Here is a 26,574-nt window from a genome sequence, read left to right on the forward strand (position 1 = left end):
ATATCTAAAAGTTCTTTTCTCTAGCATTGACCACGTGGTGGATATTGGGTTTAACAGGCATCAGCTCAGGTGCCATTATGCCATGCCACGTGTTCTCTGTTAGTGTGTTTGTGTCCTGCCACCCCCCTCAACATGGCATCCCACTGGCGTTTATCAAAATATGGTTTCTCCATTTTATAATCTGCAAATTGTTGCTTGCTAGCAAAATTGTTTTTCTAACCGACCACGTGGTTTTAAAATATTGGGCAAAAAAAAAATGTCATTTACTATTGGAATTCCAAAAGACTCTACTGCTGAAATTCATTTTTGCATGCTGTAAAACCTATGTGCACAGTGTGTATGTCTGTGTAAATGTCATTTGTTAATGTCTTCATCTAGCTATATATCTGTGCTAAAACTCATCACATCTACTGAGTTTTGTCATTGCAGAATTCTGGCAAGTATTTGGTCAGTTCTTGACAAGGTACAGGTAAGCTCTAGTCCCCTTGGTCTCCTTGTTGTTTTAATTGGAAATCAAAAGGGCTTTTGTTGCAAAGACTCCTTGGATTGCAGTTCGAAGCCAGCCCGGGCTGAAAATCTCTCTCAAACTCCATCTCCCAATTAATCAGCGAAGAGCCAGGCTGGAAGCATGGCTGAAGAGACTTATCTCTAACCAGCCAAATGCTGGAAGTGGAGCTCAAGTGGTAGAGTACTAGCCTCGAGCAGAAGTGCTCAGGGACAGTGCCCAGGCCCTGAGTTCAAATCCTTTGAATGCCATCGGGGACAAGCCATCCCAGCAACAAGCACCTAGATCCCTGGGACTCAGCCAGTTCAGGGAACAAGGATCATGGAGAGGAGTAAGAGGAGAATTATGTCAGATCCTAAATGGAGTCACTTTGTCTCGCCCTTTCAAAATTAATCAGAGCCGGGGGATCAAGAGATAGTAGCTTGTCCATCTAATGTCCATGCCTGAGTATAAGAACTGTCCAAGTCACCCAATTTTTAATTTTGTGCCCTAAACCCTTCCTTTTGCCTTAATTTTTTTTTGTCCAGCCCCTGCCTCATGAGACTTCTTCCAGGCTTCATTCAAGGACTGGCATCTACCACCAAGGGACCCTGCTGCTCGCCTTCTCCAGGAGAGGCCACATTTCTGCCTTTTACCCCTAATGCCGACGCCCCTTGCCAGCAGGAAGCAGCCAGAGAGAGTCTTCGTCCTTTTTCATTACTATTAAAACACTTGTGAGAGATCTGAATGGACAAAGACAGATGGCAAGGGAAGGGTACCACATATAGATCAGCTTGTGTCAGGGCCTGCGGTGAGGGGAGACATAGATGTCAGGACCCCAGGAAAAGCAGAACTTCAAACCAGAGAATTTCCCCTCCATGGCTGTAGGAGCTTCCTTCTGGTCTATTTGCCTACATTATTAATTCATCTAACCAAAAGGCCATACTCACAGGGGAAAAGCCCTCACAGAGGCTGAAAAAGGCCTATAATGACTTGACTCACTGGATTCTCCCTGGCCTCCTTTCCTTCTACCCTCTGCCTAACTCTCCCATCAAGGCCCTTGGGCATAGTTGTTTACGTTCCTAGCACACTTACATCCTTCAAGCTTTGCTCCAGTGCTTCAAGTCCTTTGCTTCTCAGTGAAGCAAATGTCAAAATGAAAATCCTTTCCCTAAACCTTTTGCCCTTACAAGCTCCATTTTTCTTTATTCCATGGCATTTATCACTTCTAGCAGATGTGTCCTCTAGTGATTTCATTTATTCCTATCAGTTTAGCTACCTCGTCTCCCTTCAGGTGAGCCTAATCTAACACTGAGGAGTAATTCTGCTTGTGGGCATGTTGCACATGGCTACTTGGGGCCAGGAACATCTGGCTTGTAGTCCGTATTAGTTCATTTGGTACTAATGATGATGTATGATTCCTACCTGTAGCTGTCTGCCTACTTGATAATCAGTGTTATAAATATCTAAATGATATTTATATTATTTGGTTTATAGTGATGAGATCTTTGTTCATGAACACACCAGACAGATTCTACATTGGTTATAACACACCAGGTCTCAGCATTGTGCTATTTTGGACTTATTGAAATCAACACTTTAAGTTTTGAATATCTCTTTACCCTCATATCATTCATGTTTTTTTTCATACTGATATATTACATTTTAATCAACTCAATCCTTATATTTCCATCTTCACTGAAGAAATACATAGAAAACACCAAGGTATCATATCTTGACTAGTTTCACAAAGCCAAGGCAGTTCTGTAATATAATATTGCACACTAAAACAATTATCCAAATAAAATAATAGTGTGACAGTTTTTTTTGTTTTGTTTTTTTGGCCAGTCCTGGGGCTTGGACTCAGGGTCTGAGCACTGTCCCTGGCTTCTTTTTGGTCAAGGCTAGCACTCTGCCACTTGAGCCACAGCGCCACTTCTGGCCATTTTCTATATATGTGGTGCTGGGGAATGGAACCCAGGGCTTCATGTATGCAAGGCAAGCACTCTTGCCACTAGGCCATATTCCCAGCCCCAAACAGTTGTTAAAAAAACAAATTGGCTATGCTTTTAGTATGAGTTGCAAAGTGCAAAAACCATAAATACCTTTACAGTCATACCTCAAAGAAGAATTTTAATAGCACTGGTTTTTAATTTGCCTATTTTGTGGGGTTTAATTAAGTACATACTAATAAGGGCACTGTGCTAGGTACAGCAGTGACTACTAGAATGTGGTGTTAGTAGTAAACAAATTAATTAGCTAGATACCTTTTATTTACCATCACCTTTGATATTTAATGAGCTCAATTTCTCTGTGAATTATGCCCACAAACATTGATATCATCCTCTCCAACCAGTAAAAAAGCATTCTGTGTTTCACACCATGACATTAGCTTTGTAGGATAATGCATGTGCAACTCAACGTCTGGTGGTCTCCAAAATGATGATAATGTCATTATTTTGGGAACATTAAGAAGTCTGCTGAGAAAGATAACTCTACAACTCACTTCTTCATTTCCTTCTACCATGGCAGCCAGAGTTGGGAGATTCCTGTGAACTTGTAACAGCCAGAATTTTTTTTTAATTGAGAGGCTCTCTCACATATCAGGCCTATGCTACACCCACGCTATCATCCAGCTCTAGCTCAGGGAGTCCCAAGACAATATTTTACAGAGCAAAACCTCTCAAATAACCAATCATTCTTGCATATGGCTATGGGTGATTTAATAGAGAACACTTTAATTTACCCGAAGTTCTCCTGCAGAACTCAGAGGCTTCGCGAACTCTTCAAGTTGTTTTCCTCCACTTTAAATCCCACAGAAAATTGAAATCCTTCTGATTTTAGTAGCTGTAAAGCTCCATTTCCATGGCATTATAGTCTATTTCTACCTAGCAGCTACATTCATCACACACCTACATGCTACTCTATAGAAATGAGTCACTTCCCCTCCGAGAAGAGATTTAAAGCATGGCTCTGCAAAGCCAAATAGTCTAAAAAGCTAGAGAGTTCCATCCTTAACCAAAAAAGGAAACACTGAACCAGTCTCTCACTGAGTGAAAATAGACAGAGAAAATAAAAATATAAACTGAGCATAAGATGTAAGGCACATCAACACCTTTATGAATTAAACGCCTACACAAAGGCTTGCTGAGAAGAAAGACCTTGGAGAAACATTTTTAATCATTTCATTCACATGAATGGCCTTTGCACATTTAAATTTCATAAGCCTGAGGCAAATCTCATTTAAGAAATGAATAGATTCATCTTCTAACTAACAAAAGATCATTTTTTCTAATTTATTACCTTATTCTTCACCTTTTTGCCTTTTCTGTTTCTCACTTATTTCTTGGGAGGCTTTACTGAGAAAGGTAAGGAAAAACAAAGAGAAAATGTGCTAGGCGAACTCCAGTCACTTGGGAGACTTAATTAGAAGAATACTGGAAATAGTCTGATGGTTAGCATCTTTTAAAAGCCAGTTTTTCAACAAGTCCTTAAATGGCTAAATTGTGAGAAGCAAGAGGGAATATTCTTGGAGAAGTAATCAGTTCTACTTCTGTAAATCTGTAATAGCACAAAAGTAGAAACCACCCACTGACCTTTAAAAACAGGGTGAGCGGATGCATGAATTGAAGTGGACCTGTAAAATAGTATAGTACTCACCAATACAAAGGAAAAACAATTAATATCCCACATAAATCTTAAGAATCATTTTACTGACAGAAAAAAAATCCAGACTGTCCTTAAAAATAATATGTATTAATGATGTCACATATGTACAATGCTAGAAGATGAAATTTAATTCTGTGGTGACAGAAATCAGATCAGTGGCCACATAGAGAAGCAGGTATAGGTAGCAACGGATTAAAGAAAGGGCACAAGGAACCTTTTCGTTGGCTTGATAGTGATTTTACAGGGCCAAATATAGTTTAAGACCCATCAACCTACACACTGTTAACTTGTACAAGTTATTATGTGACAATTATGCTTCAATAAATGTATTTTTAAAACCTATTTTCTCCTAAAATGCCACCTTCACAAAGAAGTCGTTAAAATTCATGTCAAAACTAGAACCTCCACTGTGAAAAACATGTGAATAAACAAATAATATGAACCCAAGAACTAGAAAGAACCTTGAACTCCCCTTATGAATATGACTTCAAGGGCAATTTAACTTTTTTTTTTTGGCCAGTCCTGGGCCTTGGACTCAGGGCCTGAGCACTGCCTCTGGCTTCTTTTTTGTTCAAGGCTAACACTCTGCCACTTGAGCCACAGCACCACTTCAGGTCCTTTTCTATATATGTGGTGCTGGGGAATCGAACCCAGGGCTTCATGTATACGAGGCAAGCACTCTTGCCACTAGGCCATATTCCCAACCCCACAATTTGACTTTGTTAAGACATTTGTCTCTGGATGATATGGTAATAAAAGGCTATAAAAATAATGCATCCATCAATCTCATATAAAATCCTCAAGGATTAGAAATAACTTGTTTACAAGAACAAACCAATGGTAAAAATAAGAAACATAGTCTTCCAATGTTTTCCATCCCAGCATGCATCTGTGGATTTAGAAAGAAGGGAAACATAATAAGGTGAGCACAGGATCTGACCTGCTGTAGCCCAGAGCAATACTCTGCAGTGCCGCAAAGGCCTTAGTAAGCTGAAGATCCGGCAAGAACAGAGTCCCAGGCTTCGGGGCTGAGGAGGAAATTGGACTAAAAGTCATAATTTATCATTAGAAGACTAATAACATGGCTAATCATAATTTTTTTTCAGTTTTTTGGTTTTTTTTTGTGCCAGTCCTGGGGCCTGAACTCAGGGCCTGAGCACTGTCCCTGGCTTCTTTTGTTCCAGGCTAGCACTCGACCACTTGAGCCACAGCGCCACTTCTGGCTTTTTCTATATATGTGGTGCTGAGGAATTGAACCCAGGGCTTCATGTATATGAGGCAAGCAATCTACACTAGGCCACATTCCCAGCCCTAATCATAATTTTTAAGTGGACCATAACACATGTTATTGAGGAAACAAAGGAGCTAGAATTCTTATTCAATGCTAGTACAAAATTGAACATCCATTTGGGGAATAGATTTGCATTTTAACAAAGTTAAACATATGCTTACCATATAAACCAACAATTCTGTTCCTAGATATCTACGCTAGAGAAAAAAAAAACTGTACACAAATATGTATATATCCTCTTGATGCCTGTGGCTCATAACTGTAATACTAGCTACTTAGGAAGCTGAATAGAGGAGGATCATAATTTGAGGACTATCTTGGCAGAAAAGCCCACTGGAGGGGAGCTATACAGGGTAGCATATATCTGCAATCTCAGCAGCTACAGGAAACCTAAAGTGGGGGTGGGGGGTGGGCATAACGTAAGCAATGCTTGAAAAGGAAGCAAGATACTCTCATAAAAATAACCAGAGATAAACAAGATGGTTATTATCTTTGATAATAATACCAGTAAGCACCTGAAATTCCTACTTATGATAACAATAATAAATGGTGTCTACTAGAAACTGGCTCTATTTGAAGCTATTCTCATATCTTTAGTCATTTAAAAAATTCCACTATTATCCACTATTAACAGATGAGGAAGTAGGAATGCAAAGAGAGATTTGACCAAAATTACATAGGAACTGAGGAGATATAATTTAAAATGCAATCTTCCACCTGGTTTCCCAGAAAGCTTCTCCACAGAGTAGGGAGGGAAAGAAAATGATTAATTATTAAGTATCAAAGGAATGTGATACACATCCCAAGCAGTCCACTAAGAAATTGCAAAGACAGGAAGCAATCTCATTCTTTTCTTGGGCAAAGCAGCTATAACACATTGTATACACACCCTCAAGATAAGGAATACTCTAGTCCCCTGTACTGGAGTTGCTCACACAATTTGTCATGAATGGCTCACCCTAGCTTTGCCTGATAACTTGTGCTAGCCAGCTGACTTTGCCCAAAAGAAAAAATTAACTTCTCATATCTGATCAACAAGGGTAGATTTAAAGCTAGACCTACTCAAGTTGGGCCCCTACCCTCTCACCCAAACCAGAAGACATAGGGTATCTTCTTTGTTGGCTACATGTCAGAGATGGTTGTCAGGTCATTGAGAAAGGCAATCCTGGGTCATAGAGTTACCAAGAGCCAAATTTAGCTTTTAAAAAGTTTACATTCATTTCAAAGACAAGACAAAGCCAATTCATGTTGTCTAAAGCAAATGTCATAATACAAAGCAGTAAATAGAAGTCCCTTCCTAATTTTTAATTTGTATTTTCCCTTCCCTAAGTAATGGAGCTGTGATCTCAACACACACAGTCTGCGTTTAGTAGCCACCTTAATATTTCCATGCTTTTATTCTTTAGGAATTCTATTTCTATTTTCCCCACATGTACAATTACAGCCCTAATTCTCATATTTTTGCCCTTATTTTGAGAAATAATTGAGAGAAAAAAGTTGAAATCACAAATATATAAGACCTTGTAATATCAACAAGATTAATTTTAATTCCCACAGTTTAAAACCATAGGAAATATGACTCAGTTCTGTCAATAACCTGGCAAGCTGCCCATTTAATTATGTAGCAACAATTTAGGCAGAACACACATAAGGTCATCTTTGTGAATATTCTTTATATAGAATAAAAAAGTCAATGACCATGTTTCAGTGCTGATCAGCATATAAATCACTTTAAAAATAATGCTTGATCTGTGTGGAAAATGAAAAGCAACAGCTAGTACACAGAAAGTACAGCAACTGACAAAGTAACTTGCAGAATATACAAGAAACTAAGGCAGAATTAGAACACATAAGATAAATTCTCTTAATTCTGTATACATGAATCTTCCCTTTTTTAGATCATTCACTTTTATTAAGTAAACTGCTGTAATTTCTGTTGTGCTATTGTTAGTCTTACTGTGCCTATTTATAAACTGTACCATACACAAAGGGAGGGAGGAAGGGGGGAAAAGCAGTGATTATATTCAATGTACTTTAAGCAATAAGTAAACTATGTAATTTGAAGGTAGGGCAAGAGCGGGAAAATGGGACAGAACAATGGAAGGGGTGACAGTGATCAAGAAGCATTATACTCTTAACCTGACTTATGGAACTGTAATCTCTTTATAGAACTACTTCTTTCAAAAAATGTACAATAGGTATGTATTAAAAGGAAAACATATATAGGATTCATTACCGTACTATTTCAGGCATAGGAATTAATGACCATTCGGTGATGGCCATTCAGAAATGCTCTTAGAATATAATTACCATGAGGACTACTTAAACTATATTAACTAATTACATATTCACTGTATCCACCATGCTGTAAATATCTTGATTCCTCCACTCCTTTGAACTTTTTTTTATTCTTCCAATCTCTTTTACTGGGTTTACTCCATTGGCATCCAGACTACTGATAGGAAGAGACTTAATTGTGCTACTTTCCTTTTCTTTCTGCAGACCTTATGGCTTTCTTTTTTTTTTTTTCAAATTTTTATTATCAAACTGATGTACAGAGAGGTTACAGTTTCATACCTTAGGCATTGGATACATTTCTTGTACTGTTTGTTACCTCCTCCCTCATTCCCCCCTCCCCCTTCCCCCTTTCCCTTTCCCCCCATGAGTTGTTTTCCTGTCCCTTTTTTATGTATTCTTTCATGTTTAATTAACTTTTTCAGTGAAATATTTTTATTCCATTCATTGGGGTTTTCCTTTTTCTCCCACTGTGTCCTGCCCAAAACTCAGAACAGCCAGGTACCAGTGACATTTGTAGGCTATGGTTGGGAAGATTGTGATTTGAAGCCAGCCCTAGCAGAAAAGTTCACGAAATAAATTCTGATTCTTTTTTACAACTAACAGTTAAATTAACTTTATTCTTCTGATGTACTAAGTTGTGCAGACATTAGAATGTTGGGTGGTGGTCAGGAAAAGTCAACTGACCAGTAAATGTAAATGATGAATGAATGCACAGGACTTTAAACCAGGTACACTTCCTCCTCATAGATGTCCTCTCCCCAAACAAAAAATCCAGCCAGGTGCTGGTGGATTACAACTGTAAGCCAAGCTACTCAGGAGAGTGAGATATGAGGATCTCAGTGTGAAGCCAGCCCCCACAGAAAAGGCCATGAGACTCTGACCCCCGATTAGTTACCAAAAAGCCAGAAGTAGAACTGTGGCTCAAGTGGTAGAGTGGTATCTCAGAGAAGAACAAAAAGCTAAGGGACAGCACCAAGGCCCTGAATTCAAGCCCCAGTACTGGCACACTGGTGCGTGCACGTGCACGTGCACATGCACATGTACATGTACACACACACACACACACACACACACACTGGACATTCTGGACATTAATGACTTCATTTACTGACTTGCAGATGGACTCATTGGCCCTCTACTTCTGAAGGTTTAGCTTCCCACTACAAAGACTCAGAACACTGCATCTATTGCTCAAGCTGGGAATTGCTGCTGGGAACCGGGTAAGGAGACGCAGAAGCAGCTGGGCCATTCTGGCCCTAATCCCTCCCGTGGTGTCCACACTGACCACTGCAGCACTTGTAGAAGGTGGTCATCCGCTCGTCTGCAGAGCAGGTCTGAAGCTGCATGAAGTAAGCATGGGAATGTTCACATCTGGGACATGGCTCTGTCGTTGAATCAACATTTTCCCGGGCAGCTGCTCCCCCAAGGACATCATCTACTTCTTTCAGCTTTGGATACTTCGGGTTTGTTACCTAGTGGGGAATGTGTGCGTGGGCCCGGGCAGCTCTCAACTCCTGGGCCCGCAGACCCAGGGCCCAGCGCTTCAAATCTCCCCTTTTTACAACTTAAACTTTATTTCAGAGGCATCCCTTTATGTTCATACACAGAATAACAATTTTTATGCACATACTTTATAAGAATATTACTAGACACAGATGACTACTTACCTGACATAACTTGAAGAATTATCCCTGATCACAGTAAATTGAATTATCCAATTTGAAATATGAAAAAGGGAAAGTGTATGGCATGCAGAAGTTCAAGATTAGTAGGTAGCTAACAAAGGTGCATGAGAAACTTTGCTACCAATACAAACGTGGCATTACATATTCATAATGGAAACCTGAACAGTGGTCTCTATCTCTGCTCTTTTCCAATGAAAATAAGTTACTAAAAAAAAAGGTACACGTGTACACACACACACACACACACACACACACACACACACCTTTATATCTACAGGATATATCATTTAAATTAAATAAAGATGTAAATACTAGGACAAACATGTAAATACATAAAGCATAACAAGAAAAGACTATTCAAGGTTCTGAAAGAAGTGTTTTCATTTCATAAAACTAGCACCAAGGGTGAGAGGAAATGGCAAGCTTGCTAGTTGGAAAAGCATAATCTAGTATCCTAGGTTGTAGTCATCTACTCCTCAGTTTGTAATTTTCATGATTGCTAAATATACTTGTCTAGGACATGAAATATATTCACATTAACTTTTTATTGGACCAGTAAATAATTTTTAAGTTCAATTCAAGGAGCTTTACTATTCCTGCTGAAAATACAGTCAATAAAAATTTCAGTAACTTAGTGTTCCAAGCTACAAGGTTCTGAAGCATTTCATTCATAATAGACTAAAAGAGCTTTAAACAATTTTCTTCCAGGCTGGGAATATAGCCTAGTGGCAAGAGTACATGCCTTGTATACATGAAGCCCTGGGTTTGATTCCTCAGCACCACATATATAGAAAAGGCCAGAAGTGGCGCTGTGGCTCAAGTGGCAGAGTGCTAGCCTTGAGCAAAAAGAAGCCAGGGACAGTGCTCAGGCCCTGAGTCCAAGCCCCAGGACTGGCAAAAAGAAAACAAACAAACAAACAATTTTCTTCCTTATTTATATCAACAGTATATCTAAGCTCGTCAATTCCTGCTGGTATTTCTCTATAAGCTATCTATAATGTCAACCAGAAATGACAATGGCATTGAAAGTGCTAACTATAGCTGTCAATTTTGGTTGAGATATTATTAAGAAATAGCCACTATCCTAAGTGCTTTATATGAGAAAATTAATAATAATCTCAATTTCTAAATGCAGGAACAGAGTAGCTCAAGATACTTAAGCATCTTACCAAAATTAAATAAGTATCTTATCAAGGGTCACACAGCAATTGCTTAGGAAAGCCAGCATTGTAGCCTAGTGAGATAATTCAAGAATCTATATCTTTTTTTTTTTTTTTTTGGCCAGTCCTGGGCCTTGGACTCAGGGCCTGAGCACTGTCCCTGGCTTCTTCCCGCTCAAGGCTAGCACTCTGCCACTTGAGCCACAGCGCCGCTTCTGGCCATTTTCTGCATATGTGGTGCTGGGGAATCGAACCTAGGGCCTCGTGTATCCGAGGCAGGCACTCTTGCCACTAGGCTATATCCCCAGCCCCCAAGAATCTATATCTTACCTACAAGTTTAGCAGTTAATAGAGCATTTCCTTCTAATTATTAACAAATAATGTCTTACTTAAACTCAAGTAAAATTAACACTGATTCCCTTCTGTATAAGTCTTTATGTTGCGCCATATGTGGCTATTATGAAATGCACATATTGACACTGTGACAGGCAAGAGGCTCAAAGTGTGAGAAAAGACTAATGGTGAAAAATTAATAAGAAATCAAGAGAATGTACATTGTAAAGCATCTGTACCTGGTAATTGCCAAGTAATTATTTGTATTACTACAATGGAATCCTAGAAGCTAGACAGAAAACATCTGCCCCTGGGCTCCATTGCTGACACTCATCAGCTTGGTGATTGGCTGAGTCTGCTATGGAATTGAAGCAGTATTGCACCAATTTGTATGGAAATTAAAAATTGTAATATTGAGAATTGATAGCATGGGGCTGGGAATATGGCCTAGTGGCAAGAGTGCTTGCCTCCTACACATGAAGCTCTCGGTTTGATTCCCCAGCACCACATATATGGAAAATGGCCAGCAGGGGCTCTGTGGCTCAGGTGGCAGAGTGCTGGCCTTGAGTGGGAAGAAGCCAGGGACAGTGCTCAGGCCCTGAGTCCAAGGCCCAGGACTGGCCAAAATAAAGAATTGATAGCAGAAATTTTCAAATTGTGAGTTACAACCTATTCGTGACTCATGAGTCAATAAAATGAGCCAAAACCATTGTGCAACAATTAAAAATGGAACAGAAAACACCAAATATTACTTTGAAATTTTTGTTTTACTTTGCCTTGGTATGGTGTTGGCAGTATTGGATATTATACTCAGGGGCTCACGCTTGCTAGACAAGCGCTCTATAGACCCCCAGTCCTATTGTTTTCAGCTTGTTTTTCAGACTAAGATTTGCCTGCTTATATATCACCAGTATACCTAGGATCTCAGGCGTGGATGCCTGGCTTTTAGGGTGTCTTATTTTATTTATACTTTGTTTTTAAAGATATATGTATGTGGATATATAATCTGATGCATATCATGTTTCCTAATATGTATGTGGTCATAAAAGTTTGAAAGCCACATTCTATTCCAAACCACAAGGGGCTACAGGAGATTATTACCTGAGTCAGAAGCTCTTGATACTGTAAAGATCTCCCCAAAAGTGAATTCTCGGCACTGTAACCTCCCACAAGAGGTATCCACGTCTTGCACCCCAACACTAGCCCAATGCCAAAATCCCAACTGGTCCTACTAAGTAATACAGAGGTGAAAGATAAAGGGAAAAGCTAGAGAAATTTTAATTAACCAAACTTTTAAAGAACTGATAGAATTTGAAAAAAATTCCCCTAAGAGTGGACATTCTTAGTATTCTTCCATTTTCTGACTATGTGATAAGGCTGAAAATGAAATGAGACCAAGATGACAAAAAGGCTTTTTGTTCAGAAACAACTGAATGGCAACACAGAGCCAAGGTGATCCTCCAGTGAATGTGACTATGTGATCACAGGTCCTGCATCCCAAAGGTAGAAATGTGTACCAAGAAAAAAATGAGAGATGCTAATGTTGCCCTCTCTAAGTGGTCTGTACATGTCTGCACTCAAGGGTGGTGACTCCACCACCAAGGCTGGAAATGGTGATTCCCTGTAACCTGGTGGACTGATGCTCTGAAGTAAAGGGCCAGATAACTTCTTGAATGAAACTGACACCAAAGTCCCATCGTGAGGCAGTTTAAATGAAGAGAACTTTAGTTTGAATTACTTTATATAGTAAGAATAAGATGAGAAAGGAGAAAGAAATAGAAGAAAGAATAAGCAAATGAAGTCTTATTATATTAGAAAAACCTTTCTGAGGTAAATTTTACTAGTAAATATATATATTAGGAAAATACCCAGAAAAAATCTTCAGAATATAGTAAGGAAAATATCCAGAATCTGCATCCAGCATTCACTGTTATTCATTGGTTCATAAATTTCTTTGAAAAATAACTGAGAAGCTGCTATGCACTGAGAAAATGTACTGTTTAGGAGGTCATTTAAATTTCTGAATAGGACATCAATTGCTCAGGAAATAGAAGCAAGAACTGACGAATGGAATTGCATCAAATTAAAAAGCTTTGCACAGCAAGGAAATAATTACTGGAGTAAAAAGCCCATGGAATGGAACAAACTCTTTGCAAGCTATTCAGCTATCATAGGATTCATATCCAGAAACTTTTAAAAAGACTTCAAAAAATTAAGCACTACAAAATTTAACCCAACCAATACATGGGAAACGAACTGGAAAATTTTCAGAAGTACAACCAATAAATACACAAAGAAAATACATATCATTTAACCACAAAGGAAATGCAAATCCAAATATCATTCAGATTCCATCTCATCTCAGTCAGAATGCCAATCATAAAGAAGCAAACAACAAAATAGGGTGAGGTAGGGACAGATGAGGAAGACTTGCATACTGCCAGTGGGAATGGAAATTAGTGCAGCCACTATGGAAATCAGTATGGATGTTCCTTACAAAAGTGAAAATAGAACTACCATAGATCTGGCTCTACATTCCTGGGTATATACCCAAAGGAATCAAAGACAACATACAAATAGAGATATCTAACCACTGTGTTCATAATAGTACTATCCTAAAATTAAAAATAAATAAGAAAGTTAACAAATACCTAACTATAATAATACCATCCACAATAGCCAAGTTATGGAGTCAGCCTGGTTGTCCATCATCAGATTCAGAAAACGTGGTCTACATACACAATGCAGTATTATTCGGCCATAATAAAGAATGAAATTATGTCACTTGTAGGAAAATGGATGGAAATAGAGGTCGTTATGTTAAGCAAAATAAGACAGTAGGAATACAGATATTGTATGTTTTCTCTTGCATGATCTAGATTTTTTAAGACACAAAGTAATAAAGGGACCAGAGGAAGACCAGCGAAGGTACTATAGAAGCAAATGGGATCGAGGAATGTTGCATACAAAAATGTCATAATGAAACCCATTATTTTGTCCAGTTAATTTATGTTTAAAAACACTGAAAGAAATAACAAGTACTCAAGAGAGAGGGGGGGAAAGGAAAGAGAGAGAAACAGGAAGAGAAGCCATTTACCTACATAAAGACCTTGTACTATGGTAACAGAATATTAACCATTCCTTCAATTCACTAGATTCTTACATTTAACAGCTTCAGATCATTTCCTGGTCTTTGCAATGAGCTCCTGTATGAAAATAACTAGGTACCTTTATACTAATGGTGTACACCAGCCGAATCTCCAAGACACACAATGTGCCTTCATAGCTGAACAAAAGGACTTAACTCAGACTTGAGTTCGATGACATTTTCTTAAAGCTTATAGAAAAACTTTTCTATAGTAAATGCTTTTTTTTGGTTGGATTTGCATCCTCCTTTTAACTTTGCTGTCCTCTGGTGCCACCTAATGCTCAACTTCTCTGGCACATCACATCTGTCTCCCTCTTCTCGTGGGGGAGAATAGGCTTGAGTGGAATGCTACTGTAGAACATCCCTTGTTATTAAACTCTTCAAAAACCATTAACTTTAAGAAATTTAACAATTGTGTCCTCAAGTTGAGTTTCACACAAATGTTCTATGCAAATGTGGGAGGCTGGGGGAAGATAGGGTGGTGTAGGAGCTGCACCTTAAGAGAGGAAGGAGCAAGATCAGGCAGAGGGAGAAAGTGACCCAGCATACATGATCAGGTGAGGCCTCTGTCAGTCCTGCCAGGAATAGAGCGAGGACTGTCAGAACCCCAAATTAAGGCAAGAGAGGTGGACTTTGAAATCCCTCATCAACCATTTATTGCACTTAGAAGGATACAGCTTTCCTGTGGCCAAGGGCAAGCCTATCACTGCCCATGCCCCAGAAGCCAGGGAATGGGGTATCCTGAATAAAGGTAATGTGGGCAGAATCTGAAAGCTGCCACTAAGAGTCAGTCCTCACAAAGTCTCTGCCTGCTCCTGTACTTTCACAAACCCATCTTAATGAAGGGAAACTAGCTCATGAAAATGAACCCTAAATTCCAATCTTGTAGGAATGCATAGTTAATTTGAATATGAAATGGTTAAGGAGAGTAGGTACCTCCTCATTGCAGCTCCAAAAACTGGTCCTACACAGTGGGTGCTCTGAATATAACTTCAAAAGTTATTTTGAAAAGTAGTTTTTTTCAGCATTATATGTATTTCTTTTTTTTTTCTTTATTGTCAAAGTGTTATATAGAAGGGTTACACATTTATATGAAAGGCAGTGAGTACATTTCTTGTTCTACTTGGTACCTTCCCCATGTATTTCTAAGAGGTAAAAAGCAAGGAGATATAAGAATAAACATATAACATAAAAGAGCAAAAATTGGTTTAAATCTCTTGCATAATTTCTTGCCACAAAAGTCCATGGGAAGTATTGCATGGATGGCGGTGTGTCTGGAAGGTCAGAAATGAAATTAAAATACTCATATCTGAGAAATTTATTATCTCTGTAAATTAACATTGAAAATGAAGTCCTTGAAAATTGTTTTTTTGGGGGTTGAGATTTTTGGGGCATTGCTTTTTTATTTTTTGTTTTGTTGTTTTTGCTGGTCTTGAGGCTTGAACTCAAGGCCTGGGCACTGTCCCTGAACTTCTTTTTACTTAAGGCTAGCACTCTACCACTTGTGCCACAGCACCACTTCGGGCTTTTTCTGAGTATTTATTGGAGATAAGAGTCTCACAGACTTTCCTATCCCACCTGGCTTTGAACTAAGATCCTCAGGTCTCTGCCTTCTGAGTAGCCAGGATTGCAGGCATCAGCCATCAGTGTCTAGCAGTGTCTAGCTTAGTCTCTATAAACAGTTGACACAATGGCAGGAATTCTCAGGAGGATAAGAAGTACCTTAACGCAAACATTTACAAACGCAGAAGATTATGGTCAATTGGTTCCTTGAGATTGTCTCTCAGTAAGGTTAAATTATATATTTATATAAATAAATATAAAAACTACGAAAGTTATTTATATCAGACTATATAATGAAAGGAGTAACACTGATAAAAATGTACTGTAATTATAAGTTGATGTGTTAAATGGTAATTTCCTTGTACAACTACTTAAAGATAAAATACAATTTTAAAAAATTAAATCTTTTCTTCCATCAATTGAAAACCGTGCATTAATTCTTCAATTTGCTTCACATTTGTAATATATTTACACTGTTAGGGCATATATGAAACAGAAGAACTATAAATAACACCTTTTAAACCTCCACTAGAAGATAAGACAGAGCAAAATTCTACACGTGTAGGAAAACTAAGCATTATGAAAATGTTATCTGTGAAGTACAGGCAGCCCTGACTTCCTGAACTGGCATGGGTGTAGAAGCTTATTAGAAAACTATCCATTTAGTGATGTTTCCACAGAGCAGCAGCTTGTTTCTGCTTCTCTCTTTTCTCTCCCTCTCCTTCCCCCTTTTCATCCCCCCCAACACACACAGTTGAGGTCACCACCAGAGAGACAAGTGGCTTATAGGCAAGCAACTTGGGGAGGAGAAGGGAAAGAAAGTGGTAGTTGGGAAGGCATGGAGACAGGGAGACCTGATGACATTGTCTGAGGCTCCACCAGCACTCATCATTGGAAGGCTAATCCAGGAAATACTGAGGTCCAGTGATTTGCAAATAATCCCTGATGACTGGGCTCCACTCTACCCATCTCATAAGATATCTGCATCCCTTCCCACTTCTCAAATATTCCTGCTACCAGGGTAGAACTATTCAGTTTTTCTTCAGCTCCTGAGCCTGGCCTGACTGGAGGACCTGTGTAGCCAAATCCTTTTGTTGTTTGAGAAATATAGTATTAACTTGGCTAAGAGTTAATTCTGACGATATAATGCTACATAAAAAACAAACCAATTTTTTTTTTGTGTGTGTGTGTGTGTATCTGAATTAGGGAAAGGAAGGGGACCATCAAAATGGTGAGACAAAGGATAAAGGTCAAACCAATGCAACAGAGATACTCAATATGTTGGAATATGAATTCCAATAATATGTTGAAAATGAACTGTACAATTTGGGGTGGGGAGCACTGGAGGGAGGGAAGGTGGGAGGAAAATGAGGGAGGTGGTAACAAATTTCACAAGAAATGTATTCACTACCTTCATATAACTGTAATCCCTCTGTACATCACCCTGACAATAAAATTAAACTGAAAAACAAAAGTTGCATATGACACATGTTTAAATCATAGAAGATAGAGAATATGTAAGTTGTTTATCCTCTATGCTTTGGGCATGACTTCTGAGGATGTCTGCTAGGTGCCATTTTCTGTGCCAGGTGGCGGGACAGCTCCTGAGCTTCAGGAGACCATATAGCCGGGGTTCAGGTCCTTGTAATAACTGGCTGGGAAAGGTGAAGTGCAGTCTGGCAGGCCTGACTTGAACACAGTGGCTACAATCTCTGAGCATTCACACTTGCGGTACCCTGAGCTTTCATACAGTGGTACATAGCCTGGCTTATGTTGTCACTTAAGGTTTAATTACTTAGCAGACTACAATCTCCATGATATTTTAAAAAATATTTCCTCATATAACATAATAAACATTATGATGAGTTTTTATACATTTTAAGTTTCTCTTCTTAGTTGGTAGTGAATGTGAAAATGCACCCTGTATGAAAATCTGTATTTCATATGTCAAAAGTGTCAAAAACTACTTTTCTTTTTTTTTTGGCCAGTCCTGGGGCATGGACTCAGGGCCTGAGCACTGTCCCTGGCTTCTTTTTGCTCAAGGCTAGCACTCTGCCACCTGAGCCACAGCGCCACTTCTGGCCATTTTCTGTATATGTGGTGCTGGGGAATCGAACCCAGGGCCTCATGTATAAGAGGCAAGCACTCTTGCCACTAGGCCATATCCCCAGCCCCTCAAAAAATACTTTTTGGCATATGAAAAAAGACAAACCTTCAGTCTCTCTCACCATGCTGTTTTATTCATTACATAGCAGTCTTCCTAATCATACCACAATGACTTTAATTAACCACCGATTTTTGAAATGTAAACTTATCAACAACTTTCCAGGGGTTTTCTCCAGTTTTTCTTCTGTCCTAACTTCATGAAAACTAAATTGAAAGCTCATGAAGAATATGTTTTCATATCTGTAACATCTGGATCACTGAGCTTTATCTAATTTCCACCTTCACTCAGACTCTGAATTGCACTGTCTATGAGAATCATTCCCCTGGGCACTGATATTGGGACACTAGTTTGTATTTCCCTGTCTTCATTTACTTTCCAGTAGTTCTCAGTATAAAATAGCAAAGGGAGTTCATTTCACTTATGTGTTTCATCTTATGCGTTCATAAGGGCATAGCTATTATGCTCTTGTGATCCTCTGCCGTGACTAGCCTAAACCTGTGCTAATTATTCCCTATGAGGGAGACCATAGAGTCCATGTTTCATTGGGTCTGGCTCACTTCACTTAGTATAATTTTTTTCCAAGTCCTTCCATTTCCTTACAAATGGGGCAATGTCATTCTTTCAGATAGAGGCATAAAATTTCATTGTGTATATGTACCACACTTTCCTGATCCATTCATTCACTGAGGGGCATCTGGGTTGGTTCCATATTTTAGCAATGACAAATTGTGCTGCGATGAACATTGTTGTGCTGGTGGCTTTAGTGTGTTCTTGTTTGTGGTCTTTTGGGTAGATGCCCCAAAGTGGGGCTGCTGGATCACAGGGGAGCTCTATGTTTAGCCTTCTGAGGAATCTCCATACCACTTTCCAGAGTGGTTGGACCAGTTTACATTCCCACTAACAATGAAGTAGGGTTCCCTTTTGGCCACATCCCCTCCAACATTTATTATTGTTAGTTTTCTTGATACAGGACATTCTTACTGGGGTGAGGTGGAATCTCAATGTTGTTTTGAACAACTGTTATATCACTGTTGTAATTACTTTCAACATGCCATGTGAAACTGTAGCTTCTATGGTTGATAATCCTCTTGTATTCCTTCCTGTGGTTGCACCCACACTATCACTGTATCTTATCTGAGTACACTGGATACTATATATACTGGTATTAGAACTAGGGAAATGAAAGGGACTATCAAAATCAAGAGACAAAGGATAGAAAGATAAATGACACCAAAAACAATATTTGCAAAACCATTTGGTGTAAACCAACTGAACAAATCATGGGGGGAGAGGGCAGGGGGAGGAGGATGGGGAATGAGGGAGGAGGTAACAAACAGTACAAGAAATGTACCCAAGGCTTCACATATGAAACTGTAACCTCTCTGTACATCACTTTGACAATAAATAAATAATTATTCAGAAAAAAATAAGCTCTCCTGAAGACAGTTTAATGCTTTTTTCTTTGGACAAGCATATGAGCTCTTAAGATTGTTAGAGTGCTTAGAAATCCCAAAATGATCCCATGACCCAAAAGGCCTATATGATCTAAGAGCAATTCTAAATCAATCTCCTAACATACCCCTTTCCTCTTGCTCACCAAGTTCCAGCTACCCCCATAATCTTTCTCTAAGTAACTTGTACTAAGATTTCCTCTATCCAGTACTCGGTGGCATGTCTCTTTTCTTCTCTCATATCTGGCAACTTCTGTTCATACTCTGCATGCCTTCAATATGTCACCCCTTCAAGAAAACTTTCCTCACCCCTCCTCTTCAGTTGGGACCTCTTACAATTTCATCCTCTAGTCTCTGCACTCCTCTGAACCAACAATCACAATTTTAAATTGGAAACAACTTATGTGTTATTTTTAAAATGCAATGGAAATTTCTTCTATTAGATCATAAAGTTGAGAGTAGAAATGTGCCTATCAACTTTAGCGAAGTATCAGCAAGATACCTTAATCAGCACAGAGTAGATATTTCAACAATATTTCAGGAAATGAGAGGGAAAGGCAGGAAGATGGATTGCTAAAATCATTGATAGCAGATTGGGAGGCATCCTTCTATCTATAATTATGTATCTGGGATTGGATCATTATATAGAACCTTGTAACAGAAACTCACCCCATTTCCAAGACATCTACAGTTACATGCCAACACTCATTAGTAAAACTACCAGCTCTTGGTGGATAGGAAACTGATGGAATGAAGTGGCTAGACTCATGAATTTTATAGCCAGCCATTTAGAAACAGAATCTCAGATCTGCACTTACCAGCTGTGTGACCTTCAGAAAATTTCGCACCCCTTCTGAACTTCCATTGCTGGGAATTGTCACAAAGATTAAATAAAGTAAAATGCCTATGAAGGAACTGTGATGTAATTTTGGCTCTACTACTGGCAAAAGAATAAGAGTTGAATGATGATATTTTATTTTTTACGAAGGAACATTGTAAGTTATGCTAACTTAAGAAGACATTATCTCATAGCCTTTGGTAAAGGAATAGATCTCAAACAGCCATCTTTAGAGAGTAACAAGATACTCAGAATACAATTTGGTTTCCTCTCCAGAGATAATAATGCATGCACTAATTACAGGACATATAGCTTCACTTTTCAAATGAGTTTGGCAGCATGACTTGAAGTCATAGTATCTATAAAAAACTCATAGGAAAAATACTCACTTCTGAGCTCTCTAAAGTGAGCTCACAAGTAAACAAACCAGCCCACTTCCATTCACTAGGTACTTTTCTCTACTAATGGTACCCTTTCCTAGCTGTGTCTGATAAATAATGGTGAGACTCAGACATATTAGCAAGACTCAGCCAGGAATCACAGGTGGGCAGTAAGACACTGTCTCACTAATAATAAAGCTTTGAACACCTGGAGATAATGCTTAGGCAGACATCAGATATCTATAAATACACAAGCTCTGTCACTTGCTAACTATGGACAGAACAAGAGCTGTGGAATGGCTAATAAGCCCTCTAAGAATTTGCATGCACAATAAAAACAACCATACTTCTCACAAAACTGCTGTGAGTCTTCAGTGATACATACATGACTTCTAACATTTATTTGTGATGTTGTATGTGAAATGCCTAAAAGGCAGATTTATTTCACTTTTTCCCCGACTATGTCATTCGAAGGATAAGGAAGCACTAAATGATAGAAATGAAAGGAAGCTGTAGAAAACAGAAGATGAATGAGCATGTACAACATATCTCTAACAATAACATTAATGAAAAAGAAGGTTATTTTTAGCATACCATGTGAAATTATGCCCTTTTTCTGTTGTCTTTCTTTCCCGTGGTTTTTATCCCTGATATCACTATAACTGATTTTAGTACCTTGGATATTGTATATACGTGTATTGGAACTAGAGAAGGGAAAGGGAATAACAAAACTGAGAGACAAAGAATAAAAAGAAAAACATGAAACAGTAATACTTACAAAACTATATGGTATAAACCAACTGTACAACTCATGGGAGGGGGGAAGACACTACAATGGGGAGAGGGAAGGCAGGGGAAAAATGAGGGAGGAGGTATCAAATTGGATAAGAAATGTGCTCACTGCCTTACATATGAAACTGTAACCCCTCTGTACAACATTTTGACAATAAAGAAATGAACAAAAAAGAAAGAAACAAGAGAGGATGATCTACTAGGAAACTTAGTGAGGACTCTTAAAGTACAGCTGATATTTAAAAGCCAGTAGCCACATCTTTTTCTAGCAACCAAAGATAGTGTCTTGGGTGGCTCACAACAATTAAGTAGTAAGTAGTAGAACCAATATCATGCCTGACTTTGAAATATTCTAACCTTTGTACTAAATATAATTGGTTTGTTGATTTTTGTTTTTTAGGCGGTTGTCAGGTTTAACCTCAGTGCCTGAGCTCTGTCTTTGAGTGCTTTTTCTAAGGCTAGCACTCTACCATTTTGAATCATAGTTCCATTTCTGGTTTTCTGGTAGTTAATTGAAGTTAAGAGTCCCGTGGACTTCCCTGCCCTGGCTGGGGGGAACTGTGATCCTCAGACCTCAGCCTCCTGCATAGTTAGGATTACAGGCATGAGTCACCAGCATCCAGCTCTACATAGATCCCTGAAATTAAATTTACTTTTATATGACAGTTTTCAGAAAATGGAAAACTGGGAAGAAAATGACAGGAACAAAGTGACTACAATATCACTAAGTAGATGGGAAAAACAATGAGGCTTTGAAACTTGATTCCAAATATGGGGATCTATTTTCCTAAACAGGGTAACTCAGGAATAAGTTGCTACCAACCTCCCTATGTGGTACTGCTTTAGGACACAGACTAAAGGTGACAGAGACCTGGATTCAAATTATACTGTTTACCTTTGCGAAGGCAGCTAATTTCCTGGACTTAGTTTCCTCATCTGGAAAATGCAGGAGACAATCAATGTAAGTAAGCATACATTAAGTACTTCGAGTAGTCGTTTGTGTGTTTTGCTAGTATTAGTATTAATTATAATATATCATTCTAATATGGCAGCACAAAAGATTCCCTACATGTTGTCTGGAGGTGAGCAGATCTTGGATGAGGGCAGACTGGGAGAAAGTCAGTGTTCCATACTTCACAGAGCTAGTAAGTGACAGAATGTGTATTGTAATTGAACACAAGTTGGTTCAAAGGCAGGAAAGTGAAGACTGAGGCCCGCACACTAGACACCACACACAGAAATTCATGCACAATTACGTAGAAGTATAGTAAGAAGTTCGCAGTAGACTTACATTTGTGAAAAGAAAAATAGAGTTTAGACTATGATATATACATCTGTAAATATAACAGTTGGGCTATAATCCAGATATTAAAAAGACAAATTAATAAGTAAAATGATGTAAGAGACACTTTTCAGTTACAGCCACTGACAGCAGGACAACACTCACAGAAAATACATTCTTTAAGCAAAAAACCTTCTCTCAGATCATTTGTTCCTAATTCTGTTATTCACCAAACCTCATTGTACTATTTCAAAATATGAACTTCCTGTAATTGTGAGAATGTCTTTATGATCCTGAAAGTATTACTTCCCTATCAGTAGGAAAGAAGGACCATATCAATAGAGAATCTCACTAAAATGCCTTCTTTTTTTATGTGTATGGATGATTTGTGAGGGTAAAGCCAGGCAAGGCTTGAAAATACATGTTCTGAGAGTTTAGCAACTGTGATATCTGGGTTTGAAAGGACTGAAGAATAATTCAATGAACTCTCTTCCAGGGTGCTGTAAATATGATATATTCTTACAGGGGAATGATTATGCTACTAAAGAACAGACATTCCCTACAGATCAGTTTAAACTCAAAGTAAGATTTTTCATTTTCTTTATAGCTGCACTCCATAATAAAGAACAAATGCTGTCTTTTTGTCTCTTTTTCTCTGATGAGGCTGATTAAACACACATACAGACTAGATCAACTTAAACCTTAAGTATGTGTATATTATATCATCAATAAAATTTAGTACTCTCAAATTAAAGAGGTCAATTAAATTTAGAAGGGCAAGAATATGGGCATTCTTCTGGTTATATTAAATGTCAATGGAAAATATGACTCCAAAGGAAATATGTGTGAAAGGGTATACATTTGCATAAGCCTTACCTGGTGAAAGCTTGCTTTGTGTAATATATGTGTGTGCACTTGCATGTATATTTATGCCAAAACCACACAAAATACCACAAACCAACAAAGAGCCAACTATATAACTTCACCATGAAATCAAATCTATTATGAATTATTTAAATTGCTTTACCCTTTATTTATTTTTCCTTTCCATTCTCTAAGCAAAGAAAGAGAAATGAAATAGCTAAAAGCAAGCCAGCAGGAGAGACAGGAAGAGGAAGACGTAAGCAGTATCCCAGGTACACAATGCTGAGACAGAACACAATACAATAGCTATGCTTGCTCACCTAGAACACCTAATTTGTTCCTAATTCTGTTATTCACCAAACCTCATTGTGCTATTTCAAAATATGAACTTCCTGTAATTGTGAGAATGTCTTTATGATCCTAAAAGTACTACTTCCCTATCAATAGGAAAGAAGGACCATATCAATAGAGAATCTCACTAAAATGTCTTCATTTTTTATGTGTATGGATGATTTGTGAGGGTAAAGCCAGGCAAGGCTTGAAAATACATGTTCAGAGACTTCTTATGGCATGGTCCACATAGTTCTTCCTGATTTCTGTCAAATGGTTAAGAAGAAAAACAAAAAGGCTAAGCCAGATAAAGTGAAAATGCCGGATAGAAATAGGTATGAGATTGTCATACAAAGTTCCCTCTTCCTTGAAAATCACTGAGACAGAGGGCACAGAGCCTGGGAATGTGCCCCTCCCCTCTCTGCCTGTTTCCTTTAGTTGTATGCAGCTTGTTTCCACAGAGGAAATAGGGAAAGCAGAAGAGCACCAACATGAGTGTAGGGAAAGTGAATGTTTCTCAGTAGACCATGGAGAACAGGGAATGACCACCTACTTGTTTAACTTTAAACTGTGGATTTGAACTGGCATTTATGCCAAGCTCAACATAATCAGGCAAAGTCATAAAAACAGATAGACACCATTACTCCCCCTTACCTCTTCCTTCCTTCAGCTGACGAACATATAAATAAAACAGAAGTACCAGACACTGGTGTCCCATGCTTGTAATCTTAGCTATTCAAGAGTGAGGTTCAAAGCCAGCCTGAAGGAAAAGTCCAAGAGACTCTCTCCAACTAACCATACAAATGCTGGAGGTGCAACTCAAGTGTCAGAGCACCAAATGGGAACACAAAAGCCAAAAGAGAACACAAGAATTTCAGTTCCAGCCCCTGTACCAACACACACACACACACACACACACACACACACACACACACACACATCACATCCACCAAAAAGAAGGGAAGTCTATTATTTGCAGCAATGTAGATGAGCTTGTAGAACATAATACTAAGCAAAACAACACAGGCATAGAAGGTTAAATATCACATGATCATTGATGTCAAAGAAGCTGACAGTAGAAGAGTGGTTACCAGAGACCGTGAAGGATAGAATGAGAGGATGGTAGAGAGAGGTTAGTTAATACACACAAAATTACAATCAGGTAGGCTGAATCACCAAGAATGTCTTATGTATTTTAGAATGGTTACAAGAGAGGACTTCAAAATGTTCCCAACACAAAGAAATGACCAATGTTTGCGGTGATAGATATGGTAATTATCCTGGTTTGGTCATTTCATAGCATGTACATGGATCAAAATGTAATAGTTCACTCTGCAAATCTCTGTAATTATTATCAACTACAATGTTAACATAAGGAAAGATTGTAATGATGGAAGTTGAAACAAATAAGTAGAAAAAAGTAGAGAAAAGGTAACAGGAAGATGCAGCCCACGTCTGTTCTCAGCCAGAGACAGCCCGGCCCCTGCTGATTCAGGGGGTTTAGTTCTTGAAGGACGCACGGGGCTTGGCAACGGCGCTGTGGTGACACAGAGCTTGTCTGCAGAATCTATTCTAATCCAGAGAGATATTTTGGAAAACAGTCAGACTTCTAATTTGGTGTGGTGAAAATACTATTCAAAAGCAAGTATAAAAATGCTGAATTCTTTTATCTAAAACTATTTTACATTTCAATAAAAGAACAAGAGTCAAATATGGCTTAAGGGTCTAGACAATTATCTTTATTATGAGAAACTACCTACTGGTGATTTTCAAAAACTAGCCATTTGCCTTAATAGATCAACTTTGCATCTGAGGAAGAATGCATATTTTAACACTACAAGAGAACTACCTTGAGTAACAATTTAAATTCCAATAGTGCCCTGTATTTCAGAATATTTGATTATTACTATTTGTCCAAATACATAGCTACTCCAATGTCAGGCATCTGGAGGACTGATTCAGATGATTGGATGTCAGAGATTCTGTGTATCTGATTTTTTAAACAAACATTTTATTCTTTCTTTGCCAATAGCAGTACCTTAAGTACTCTACCACTTTTAATACCTAGTGATTCAAGGAGAAGAGCTATTTTATTCTGAAGTTCAAAAATAATTATCAATAATAGTGACCAAAGAACCAGGCATAAAGATGCATCCTTATAATCTTACTTGAGAATTTGAGGCAGAAGATAAATTCAAGGCCATCCTGGGCTACCTAGCAATTTTCACAACAGTCCATATTACATAGGGAGACCTCGTCTCAAACTGAAACAAATAAATAAAAAGAACAAAACTATTACAGAAAATCCATGACAAACTAGATCTCAGAGCTTGGTATAACTCTTAAGAATTCTGTATAACTCTCATTCTGCATAAATACAAATTGGAAACTCACCACTAATCCTTCACCCCTTCCTCCTCTCCAGAAAAAAAAAAAAGAAAGATTTTTAGTGAAAGTCTTTCTACAGAGACCAAGAATAAAAATGAAAGAATAAAAGACATAAAAAGAAAACATGTGATGACCAACTATTCCCACTCTTTCCCCAAAATTTCAGGCAATCTGTCTTTTCAAACTTCCATCATTGCATCATTTAAGTCACTCTCCAAGACCACTCCATCCTCTGCATGCTCCATGGCTAGCTGCTTCACCCTTCTAAGGCTCATCTTGACCTCCCCACTCCTGGCTCAGCAACTTCCAGGTTCCCTGCTGTGCCTTCTAACACACTTAGCCCCACATCTGGCAACACTTCATTTTCACCTTTCTTACAACTATCCCCCTTTCTCACTACCAATGCCCTAGTTTACATCCACAAGACACCTACTAGCCCCTGTATAGCCAA

Source organism: Perognathus longimembris, chromosome 22 (genome assembly GCF_023159225.1).
Source record: "Perognathus longimembris pacificus isolate PPM17 chromosome 22, ASM2315922v1, whole genome shotgun sequence".
Classification (NCBI taxonomy): domain Eukaryota; kingdom Metazoa; phylum Chordata; class Mammalia; order Rodentia; family Heteromyidae; genus Perognathus; species Perognathus longimembris.